The sequence below is a fragment of the Nerophis lumbriciformis genome, unplaced genomic scaffold (genome assembly GCF_033978685.3).
Source record: "Nerophis lumbriciformis unplaced genomic scaffold, RoL_Nlum_v2.1 HiC_scaffold_41, whole genome shotgun sequence".
Taxonomy (NCBI): Eukaryota; Metazoa; Chordata; class Actinopteri; order Syngnathiformes; family Syngnathidae; genus Nerophis; species Nerophis lumbriciformis.
In genome coordinates this window covers 145,001-155,000 of record NW_027316583.1, presented here as the reverse complement: position 1 = coordinate 155,000, position 10,000 = coordinate 145,001, and positions in this window count along the sequence as shown.

Here is a 10,000-nt window from a genome sequence, read left to right as displayed (position 1 = left end):
AAAAGGCGGAAATTTGACTAAGTGCCTAGGAGGATGTCCCTTTAAGAAGGCCGACGTGCTATGGTTCTCCACCCGGGTCCGGAACTCAAAATTAGTCCCTCTCCTAGTTGGAAGTCATCAAAAAAAGGCGGAAATTTGACTAAGTGCCATCATTTTAGAGTACCAGGACTATAGTGGGGGAATTGGAGCCCTCTGGTGGACACTCGCTGCAAATGCACCCTGAATTAAAGACATTATTTCCAGTTCTTTTGGGGCCCTATTTTCAGGCGTAAATTTGACTAAGTGTCTAGGGGCATGTCCCTTTAAGAAGGCCGACCTGCTATGGTTCTCCACCTGGGTCTGGAACGCCAAATTAGTCCCTCTCCTCGCTGGAAGTCCAAAAAAAAGGCGTGAATTTGACTAAGTGCCTAGGAGGATGTCCCTTTAAGAAGGCCGACGTGCTATGGTTCTCCACCTGGGTCAGGAAAGCAAAATTGTCCCTCTCCTCGCTGGAAGTCCAAAAAAAAGGCGTGAATTTGACTAAGTGCCTAGGAGGATGTCCCTTTAAGAAGGCCGACGTGCTATGGTTCTCCACCTGGGTCAGGAAAGCAAAATTGTCCCTCTCCTCGCTGGAAGTCCAAAAAAAAAAGGTGTAAATTTGACTAAGTGTCTAGGAGCATTTCCCTTTAAGAAGGCCGACCTGCTATGGTTCTCCACCTGGGTCAGGAACGCCAAATTGTCCCTCTCCTCGCTGGAAGTCCAAAAAAAAGGCGTGAATTTGACTAAGTGCCTAGGAGCATTTCCCTTTAAGAAGGCCGACGTGCTATGGTTCTCCACCCGGGTACGGAAAGCAAAATTAGTCCCTCTCCTCGCTGGAAGTCCAAAAAAAAGGCGTAAATTTGACTAAGTGCCTAGGAGGATGTCCCTTTAAGAAGGCCGACGTGCTATGGTTCTCCACCCGGGTCCGGAACTCAAAATGAGTCCCTCTCCTAGTTGGAAGTCATCAAAAAAAGGCGGAAATTTGACTAAGTGTCATTATTTTAGAGTACCAGGCCTCTATAGAAAAGTTTGGTTTTTTGTCTATGTGTCATCATTTTAGAGTACCAGGCCTCTATAGAAAAGTTTGGTTTTTTGTCTATGTGTCATCATTTTAGAGTACCAGGGCTCTATAGAAAAGTTTGGTAAATTTGACTAAGTGTCTAGGAGCATTTCCCTTTAAGAAGGCCGACCTGCTATGGTTCTCCACCTGGGTCTGGAACGCAAAATTAGTCCCTCTCCTAGCTGGAAGTCCAAAAAAAAAGGCGTGAATTTGACTAAGTGTCTAGGAGGATGTCCCCTTAAGAAGGCCGACGTGCCTTGGTTCTCTACCTGGGTACGGGACGCCATATTAGTCCCTCTCCTCGCTGGAAGTCCAAAAAAAAGGCGTGAATTTGACTAAGTGTCTAGGAGCATTTCCCTTTAAGAAGGCCGGCCTGCTATGGTTCTCCACCTGGGTCCGGAAAGCAAAATTAGTCCCTCTCCTCGCTGGAAGTCCAAAAAAAAGGCGTGAATTTGACTAAGTGCCTAGGAGGATGTCCCTTTAAGAAGGCCGACGTGCTATGGTCCTCCACCTGGGTCAGGAACGCAAAATTGTCCCTCTCCTCGCTGGAAGTCCAAAAAAAAGGCGTGAATTTGACTAAGTGCCTAGGAGGATGTCCCTTTAAGAAGGCCGACGTGCTATGGTTCTCCACCTGGGTCAGGAAAGCAAAATTGTCCCTCTCCTCGCTGGAAGTCCAAAAAAAAAAGGTGTAAATTTGACTAAGTGTCTAGGAGCATTTCCCTTTAAGAAGGCCGACCTGCTATGGTTCTCCACCTGGGTCAGGAACGCCAAATTGTCCCTCTCCTCGCTGGAAGTCCAAAAAAAAGGCGTGAATTTGACTAAGTGCCTAGGAGCATTTCCCTTTAAGAAGGCCGACGTGCTATGGTTCTCCACCTGGGTCAGGAAAGCAAAATTGTCCCTCTCCTCGCTGGAAGTCCAAAAAAAAGGCGTGAATTTGACTAAGTGCCTAGGAGCATTTCCCTTTAAGAAGGCCGACGTGCTATGGTTCTCCACCTGGGTCAGGAAAGCAAAATTGTCCCTCTCCTCGCTGGAAGTCCAAAAAAAAGGCGTGAATTTGACTAAGTGTCTAGGAGCATTTCCCTTTAAGAAGGCCGACGTGCTATGGTTCTCCACCTGGGTCAGGAAAGCAAAATTGTCCCTCTCCTCGCTGGAAGTCCAAAAAAAAGGCGTAAATTTGACTAAGTGCCTAGGAGGATGTCCCTTTAAGAAGGCCGACGTGCTATGGTTCTCCACCTGGGTCAGGAAAGCAAAATTGTCCCTCTCCTCGCTGGAAGTCCAAAAAAAAGGCGTAAATTTGACTAAGTGCCTAGGAGGATGTCCCTTAAAGAAGGCCGACGTGCTATGGTTCTCCACCTGGGTCTGGAACGCCAAATTAGTCCCTCTCCTCGCTGGAAGTCCAAAAAAAAGGCGGAAATTTGACTAAGTGCCTAGGAGGATGTCCCTTTAAGAAGGCCGACGTGCTATGGTTCTCCACCCGGGTCCGGAACTCAAAATTAGTCCCTCTCCTAGTTGGAAGTCATCAAAAAAAGGCGGAAATTTGACTAAGTGCCATCATTTTAGAGTACCAGGACTATAGCTGGGGAATTGGAGCCCTCTGGTGGACACTCGCTGCAAATGCACCCTGAATTAAACACATTATTTCCAGTTCTTTTGGGGCCCTATTTTCAGACGTTGTGGAGCCCTCCAGTGGACTCCCGCCTCCAATGCACCCCCATAATTATAGACATCACCCCCCAAATTAAAGACATTATTTCCAGTTCTTTTGGGCCCCTATTTTCAGCCGGTTTGGCGTATTTCCTTGACGCCGGGGAGTCCTACAGGTGTTCCCGGGGAATGAGAGGCCTTTTGTGGGCCAGAAAGAGTGGGGAACCCTTGGAGCCCCTATTTTCAGACAGTTTGGCTTATTTCGGTGACGCCGGGGCGTCCATCAGGTCTTCCCGGGGAATGAGAGGCCTTTTGTGGCCATATGTCAACAAAAGAGTGGGGAAATGGAGCCCTCCGGTGGACTCCCGCTGCAAATGCACCCCCCAAATTAAATACATTAATTCCAGGCCTTTTGGGGCCCTATATTCAGACGGTGTGGAGCCCTCCAGTGGACTCCCGCCTCCAATGCACCCCCATAATTATAGACATCACCCCCCAAATTAAACACATTATTTCCAGTTCTTTTGGGCCCCTATTTTCAGACGGTTTGGCGTGTTTCCTTGACGCCGGGGAGTCCTACAGGTGTTCCCGGGGAATGAGAGGCCTTTTGTGGGCCAGAAAGAGTGGGGAACCCTTGGAGCCCCTATTTTCAGACAGTTTGCCGTATTTCGGTGACGCCGGGGCGTCCATCAGGTCTTCCCGGGGAATGTGAGGCCTTTCGTGGGCCATATTTTCAGACAGATTGGCCTGTTTCAGTGACGCCGAGGCGTCCATCAGGTCTTCCCGGGGAGTGTGAGGCCTTTTGGGGCCCTATTTTCAGACAGAAAAAAAAGAAAAGTAACCCTTACACTACAAAGGACAGCGGGGAAACGCCCCCCCAGCAAAGTCACAGGGGAAGTGGGGTAGACAAGTGGAGAGTGTCTGGGGAAAAGTCCACAAAATGATCAAAAATCACACACAGGTACGAGTGCCACAAGTCCCGCCGCGTCCCACCCGAGTCCGAGGTGCCCCCCGCATGCCCAAAACGCACCCAGCAAAGGCGCACTGTGAGTGGGGAAGAAAAGTTGGAAAAGTGGGCAAAAGTCCGGAAAAATGACCAAAAACCACACCCAGGTTAGAGCCCCACACGTCCTGCAGTCGCACCCGAGTCCTGGGATGCCCAACATGTCCAAAAAAATCAAAAAAAGCCCAAAAAATCAAAAAAATCCCCGGGCCGTATCTTGGACGCCGGCGTACCGCGTTCGGCCCTCGTGCCGTAGTTTGGCGACCGATTGTAAAAATTTGCCGCGACCGGCTAGTTTTTTTCCTTGGAGTAAATAGAGAGTAGATCCAGCAGGAAATATGCACTATAAACAAAGAGAGGGAGTTTGGAGGGGGGCAAAAACGCCCTCTTGGAACTTTTGCAGCAGCACACATCAAACTAGCGGGGAGAAGGCATGCATAGCAAAAGGCCACGAAATGATCCAAAATCACACCCAGGTTCGAGTCCCACAAGTCCCGCCGCGTTCCACCAGGGTTCCGGGGTGCCTGACATGTCCACGACGCACCCAGCAAAGGCGCACTGTGATTGGGAAGAAAAGTTGGGAAAGTGGGCAAAAGTCCCGAATTTTATCCAAAATTATACCCAGGTTCGAGTCCCACAAGTCCCGCCGCGTTCCACCAGTGTCTCGGGGTGCCTACAATGTCCACAACGCACCCAGCAAAGGCATCACACCCAGGTTCGAGTCCCACAAGTCCCGCCGCGTTCCACCAGGGTTCCGGGGTGCCTACAATGTCCACAACTTACCCAGCAAAGGCGCACTGTGATTGGGAAGAAAAGTTGGGAAAGTGGGCAAAAGTCCCGAATTTGGTCCAAAATCACACCCAGGTTCGAGTCCCACAAGTCCCGCCGCGTTCCACCAGGGTTCCGGGGTGCCTACAATGTCCACGACGCACCCAGCAAAGGCGCACTGTGATTGGGAAGAAAAGTTGGGAAAGTGGGCAAAAGTCCCGAATTTGGTCCAAAATCACACCCAGGTTCGAGTCCCACAAGTCCCGCCGCGTTCCACCAGTGTCTCGGGGTGCCTACAATGTCCACAACTTACCCAGCAAAGGCGCACTGTGATTGGGAAGAAAAGTTGGGAAAGTGGGCAAAAGTCCCGAATTTGGTCCAAAATCACACCCAGGTTCGAGTCCCACAAGTCCCGCCGCGTTCCACCAGGGTTCCGGGGGTGCCTGGCATGTCCACAACTTACCCAGCAAAGGCGCACTGTGATTGGGAAGAAAAGTTGGGAAAGTGGGCAAAAGTCCCGAATTTGGTCCAAAATCACACCCAGGTTCGAGCCCCACAAGTCCCGCCGCGTTCCACCAGTGTCTCGGGGTGCCTACAATGTCCACAACTTACCCAGCAAAGGCGCACTGTGATTGGGAAGAAAAGTTGGGAAAGTGGGCAAAAGTCCCGAATTTGGTCCAAAATCACACCCAGGTTCGAGTCCCACAAGTCCCGCCGCGTTCCACCAGGGTTCCGGGGTGCCTACAATGTCCACAACGCACCCAGCAAAGGCGCACTGTGATTGGGAAGAAAAGTTGGGAAAGTGGGCAAAAGTCCCGAATTTGATCCAAAATCACACCCAGGTTCGAGTCCCACAAGTCCCGCCGCGTTCCACCAGTGTCTCGGGGTGCCTACAATGTCCACAACGCACCCAGCAAAGGCGCACTGTGATTGGGAAGAAAAGTTGGGAAAGTGGGCAAAAGTCCCGAATTTGGTCCAAAATCACACCCAGGTTCGAGTCCCACAAGTCCCGCCGCGTTCCACCAGGGTTCCGGGGGTGCCTGGCATGTCCACAACTTACCCAGCAAAGGCGCACTGTGATTGGGAAGAAAAGTTGGGAAAGTGGGCAAAAGTCCCGAATTTGGTCCAAAATCACACCCAGGTTCGAGCCCCACAAGTCCCGCCGCGTTCCACCAGTGTCTCGGGGTGCCTACAATGTCCACAACTTACCCAGCAAAGGCGCACTGTGATTGGGAAGAAAAGTTGGGAAAGTGGGCAAAAGTCCCGAATTTGGTCCAAAATCACACCCAGGTTCGAGTCCCACAAGTCCCGCCGCGTTCCACCAGGGTTCCGGGGTGCCTACAATGTCCACAACGCACCCAGCAAAGGCGCACTGTGATTGGGAAGAAAAGTTGGGAAAGTGGGCAAAAGTCCCGAATTTGATCCAAAATCACACCCAGGTTCGAGTCCCACAAGTCCCGCCGCGTTCCACCAGTGTCTCGGGGTGCCTACAATGTCCACAACGCACCCAGCAAAGGCGCACTGTGATTGGGAAGAAAAGTTGGGAAAGTGGGCAAAAGTCCCGAATTTGGTCCAAAATCACACCCAGGTTCGAGTCCCACAAGTCCCGCCGCGTTCCACCAGTGTCTCGGGGTGCCTACAATGTCCACGACGCACCCAGCAAAGGCGCACTGTGATTGGGAAGAAAAGTTGGGAAAGTGGGCAAAAGTCCCGAATTTGGTCCAAAATCACACCCAGGTTCGAGCCCCACAAGTCCCGCCGCGTTCCACCAGTGTCTCGGGGTGCCTACAATGTCCACGACGCACCCAGCAAAGGCGCACTGTGATTGGGAAGAAAAGTTGGGAAAGTGGGCAAAAGTCCCGAATTTGGTCCAAAATCACACCCAGGTTCGAGTCCCACAAGTCCCGCCGCGTTCCACCAGGGTTCCGGGGTGCCTACAATGTCCACAACGCACCCAGCAAAGGCGCACTGTGATTGGGAAGAAAAGTTGGGAAAGTGGGCAAAAGTCCCGAATTTGGTCCAAAATCACACCCAGGTTCGAGTCCCGCAAGTCCCGCCGCGTTCCACCAGTGTCTCGGGGTGCCTACAATGTCCACAACGCACCCAGCAAAGGCGCACTGTGATTGGGAAGAAAAGTTGGGAAAGTGGGCAAAAGTCCCGAATTTGGTCCAAAATCACACCCAGGTTCGAGCCCCACAAGTCCCGCCGCGTTCCACCAGTGTCTCGGGGTGCCTACAATGTCCACGACGCACCCAGCAAAGGCGCACTGTGATTGGGAAGAAAAGTTGGGAAAGTGGGCAAAAGTCCCGAATTTGGTCCAAAATCACACCCAGGTTCGAGCCCCACAAGTCCCGCCGCGTTCCACCAGTGTCTCGGGGTGCCTACAATGTCCACGACGCACCCAGCAAAGGCGCACTGTGATTGGGAAGAAAAGTTGGGAAAGTGGGCAAAAGTCCCGAATTTGGTCCAAAATCACACCCAGGTTCGAGTCCCACAAGTCCCGCCGCGTTCCACCAGGGTTCCGGGGTGCCTACAATGTCCACAACGCACCCAGCAAAGGCGCACTGTGATTGGGAAGAAAAGTTGGGAAAGTGGGCAAAAGTCCCGAATTTGGTCCAAAATCACACCCAGGTTCGAGTCCCGCAAGTCCCGCCGCGTTCCACCAGTGTCTCGGGGTGCCTACAATGTCCACAACGCACCCAGCAAAGGCGCACTGTGATTGGGAAGAAAAGTTGGGAAAGTGGGCAAAAGTCCCGAATTTGATCCAAAATTATGCCCGGGTTGGAGTACCACGAGTCCGGCCGCGTTCCACCGGTGTCCCGGGGGTGCCTGGCATGTCCACAACTTACCCAGCAAAGGCGCACTGTGATTGGGAAGAAAAGTTGGGAAAGTGGGCAAAAGTCCCGAATTTGATCCAAAATTATGCCCGGGTTGGAGTACCACGAGTCCGGCCGCGTTCCACCGGTGTCCCGGGGGTGCCTGGCATGTCCACAACTTACCCAGCAAAGGCGCACTGTGATTGGGAAGAAAAGTTGGGAAAGTGGGCAAAAGTCCCGAATTTGATCCAAAATTATGCCCGGGTTGGAGTACCACGAGTCCGGCCGCGTTCCACCGGTGTCCCGGGGGTGCCTGCCATGTCCACAACTTACCCAGCAAAGGCGCACTGTGATTGGGAAGAAAAGTTGGGAAAGTGGGCAAAAGTCCCGAATTTGATCCAAAATTATGCCCGGGTTGGAGTACCACGAGTCCGGCCGCGTTCCACCGGTGTCCCGGGGGTGCCTGCCATGTCCACAACTTACCCAGCAAAGGCGCACTGTGATTGGGAAGAAAAGTTGGGAAAGTGGGCAAAAGTCCCGAATTTGATCCAAAATTATGCCCGGGTTGGAGTACCACGAGTCCGGCCGCGTTCCACCGGTGTCCCGGGGGTGCCTGCCATGTCCACAACTTACCCAGCAAAGGCGCACTGTGATTCAGAAGAAAAGTTGGGAAAGTGGGGAAAAAAAGGACCGGAAAATATCCAAAATTATGCCCGGGTTGGAGTACCACGAGTCCGGCCGCGTTCCACCGGTGTCCCGGGGGTGCCTGGCACGTCCACAACTTACCCAGCAAAGGCGCACTGTCAGTGGGGAAGACCAAACATGTCTCGGATTTTTTCCAAGTACCTTAACGAGAGAGGCTAAAAAGCACCTGTTTTTACCTTCTCTCGTTGTTGTACTTAGAAAAAAAACGAGAAAATAAAAAATCTGGGTTTTTTTCTAAGTACCTTAACGAGAGAGGCTAAAAAAAACCATTTTTTACCTTCTCTCGTTGTTGTACTTAGAAAAAAAACGAGAAAAAAAATTTTCCCCATTCATTTCAATGGGAGTTCATTTTTTTTTTGGGATTTTTTCTAAGTACCTTAACGAGAGAGGCTTAATTTTTCACCTACTTTTTACCTTCTCTCGATTTTTCGTTTTTTACCTGGTCGACCAAAACACCTCCATCTCGTTACTATGTGCACCATGTCTGACAGGCTGAAATCACAGGGAACGCGTCCGAGTCAAAGTGAGCTATTTTCGGACACAAATATGGTGTTTTTCCCCTCTATCCTCTGGTTCTTTTTTCAAACTGATCTTCCAGCATCTGAGCGACAGGGGCTCATGCAGACACCTGTGTCCGCCCGAGGGGCGCCTTCCCGGACACATATATGGTGCTTCCCCCCTCTTTACCCCGGTCCTTTTTCAAACTGATCTTCCAGCATCTGAGCGACAGGGGCTCATGCAGACACCTGTGTCCGCCCGAGGGGCGCCTTCCCGGACACATATATGGTGCTTCCCCCCTCTTTACCCCGGTCCTTTTTCAAACTGATCTTCCAGCATCTGAGCGACAGGGGCTCATGCAGACACCTGTGTCCGCCCGAGGGGCGCCTTCCCGGACACATATATGGTGCTTTCCCCCTCTTTACCCCGGTCCTTTTTCAAACTGATCTTCCAGCTTCTGAGCGACAGGGGCTCATGCAGACACCTGTGTCCGCCTAAGGGGCGCTGTTTCGGACACATTTTCAACTTTTCCCGCATGAATGAAATCCTGGAACTGATTCCACCCAGGTACTTAGGACTTCCAGGGCTTGAGCGACAGGGGCTCTGTCCGGAGCGTGTGTCCGCCTAGGGGGCGCTGTCCCGGACACATTTTCAACTTTTCCCGCATGGATGAAATCCTGGAACTGATTCCACCCAGGTACTTAGGGCTTCCAGGGCTTGAGCGACAGGGGCTCTGTCCGGAGCGTGTGTCCGCCTAGGGGGCGCTGTCTCGGACACATTTTCAACTTTTCCCGCATGGATGAAATCCTGGAACTGATTCCACCCAGGTACTTAGGGCTTCCAGGGCTTGAGCGACAGGGGCTCTGTCCGGAGCGTGTGTCCGCCTAGGTGGCGCTGTCTCGGACACATTTTCAACTTTTCCCGCATGAATGAAATCCTGGAACTGATTCCACCCAGGTACTTAGGGCTTCCAGGGCTTGAGCGACAGGGGCTCTGTCCGGAGCGTGTGTCCGCCTAGGGGGCGCTGTCTCGGACACATTTTCAACTTTTCCCGCATGGATGAAATCCTGGAACTGATTCCACCCAGGTACTTAGGGCTTCCAGGGCTTGAGCGACAGGGGCTCTGTCCGGAGCGTGTGTCCGCCTAGGGGGCGCTGTCCCGGACACATTTTCAACTTTTCCCGCATGGATGAAATCCTGGAACTGATTCCACCCAGGTACTTGGGGCTTCCAGGGCTCGAGCGACAGGGGCTCTGTCCGGAGCGTGTGTCCGCCTAGGGGGCGCTGTCTCGGACACATTTTCAACTTTTCCCGCATGAATGAAATCCTGGACCTCCGTCCAGGTACTCGGGGCTTCCCAGGACTTGAGCGACAGGGGCTCGGACCTGGGAAAAGCCCCGGCCCACTTCCCCTTTCCCCTCTAACCCTCTGGTAAACACGACTTGCCACGGAGCGGCCCTCACCGGCCGGCGTCAGCCGGTTACCCAG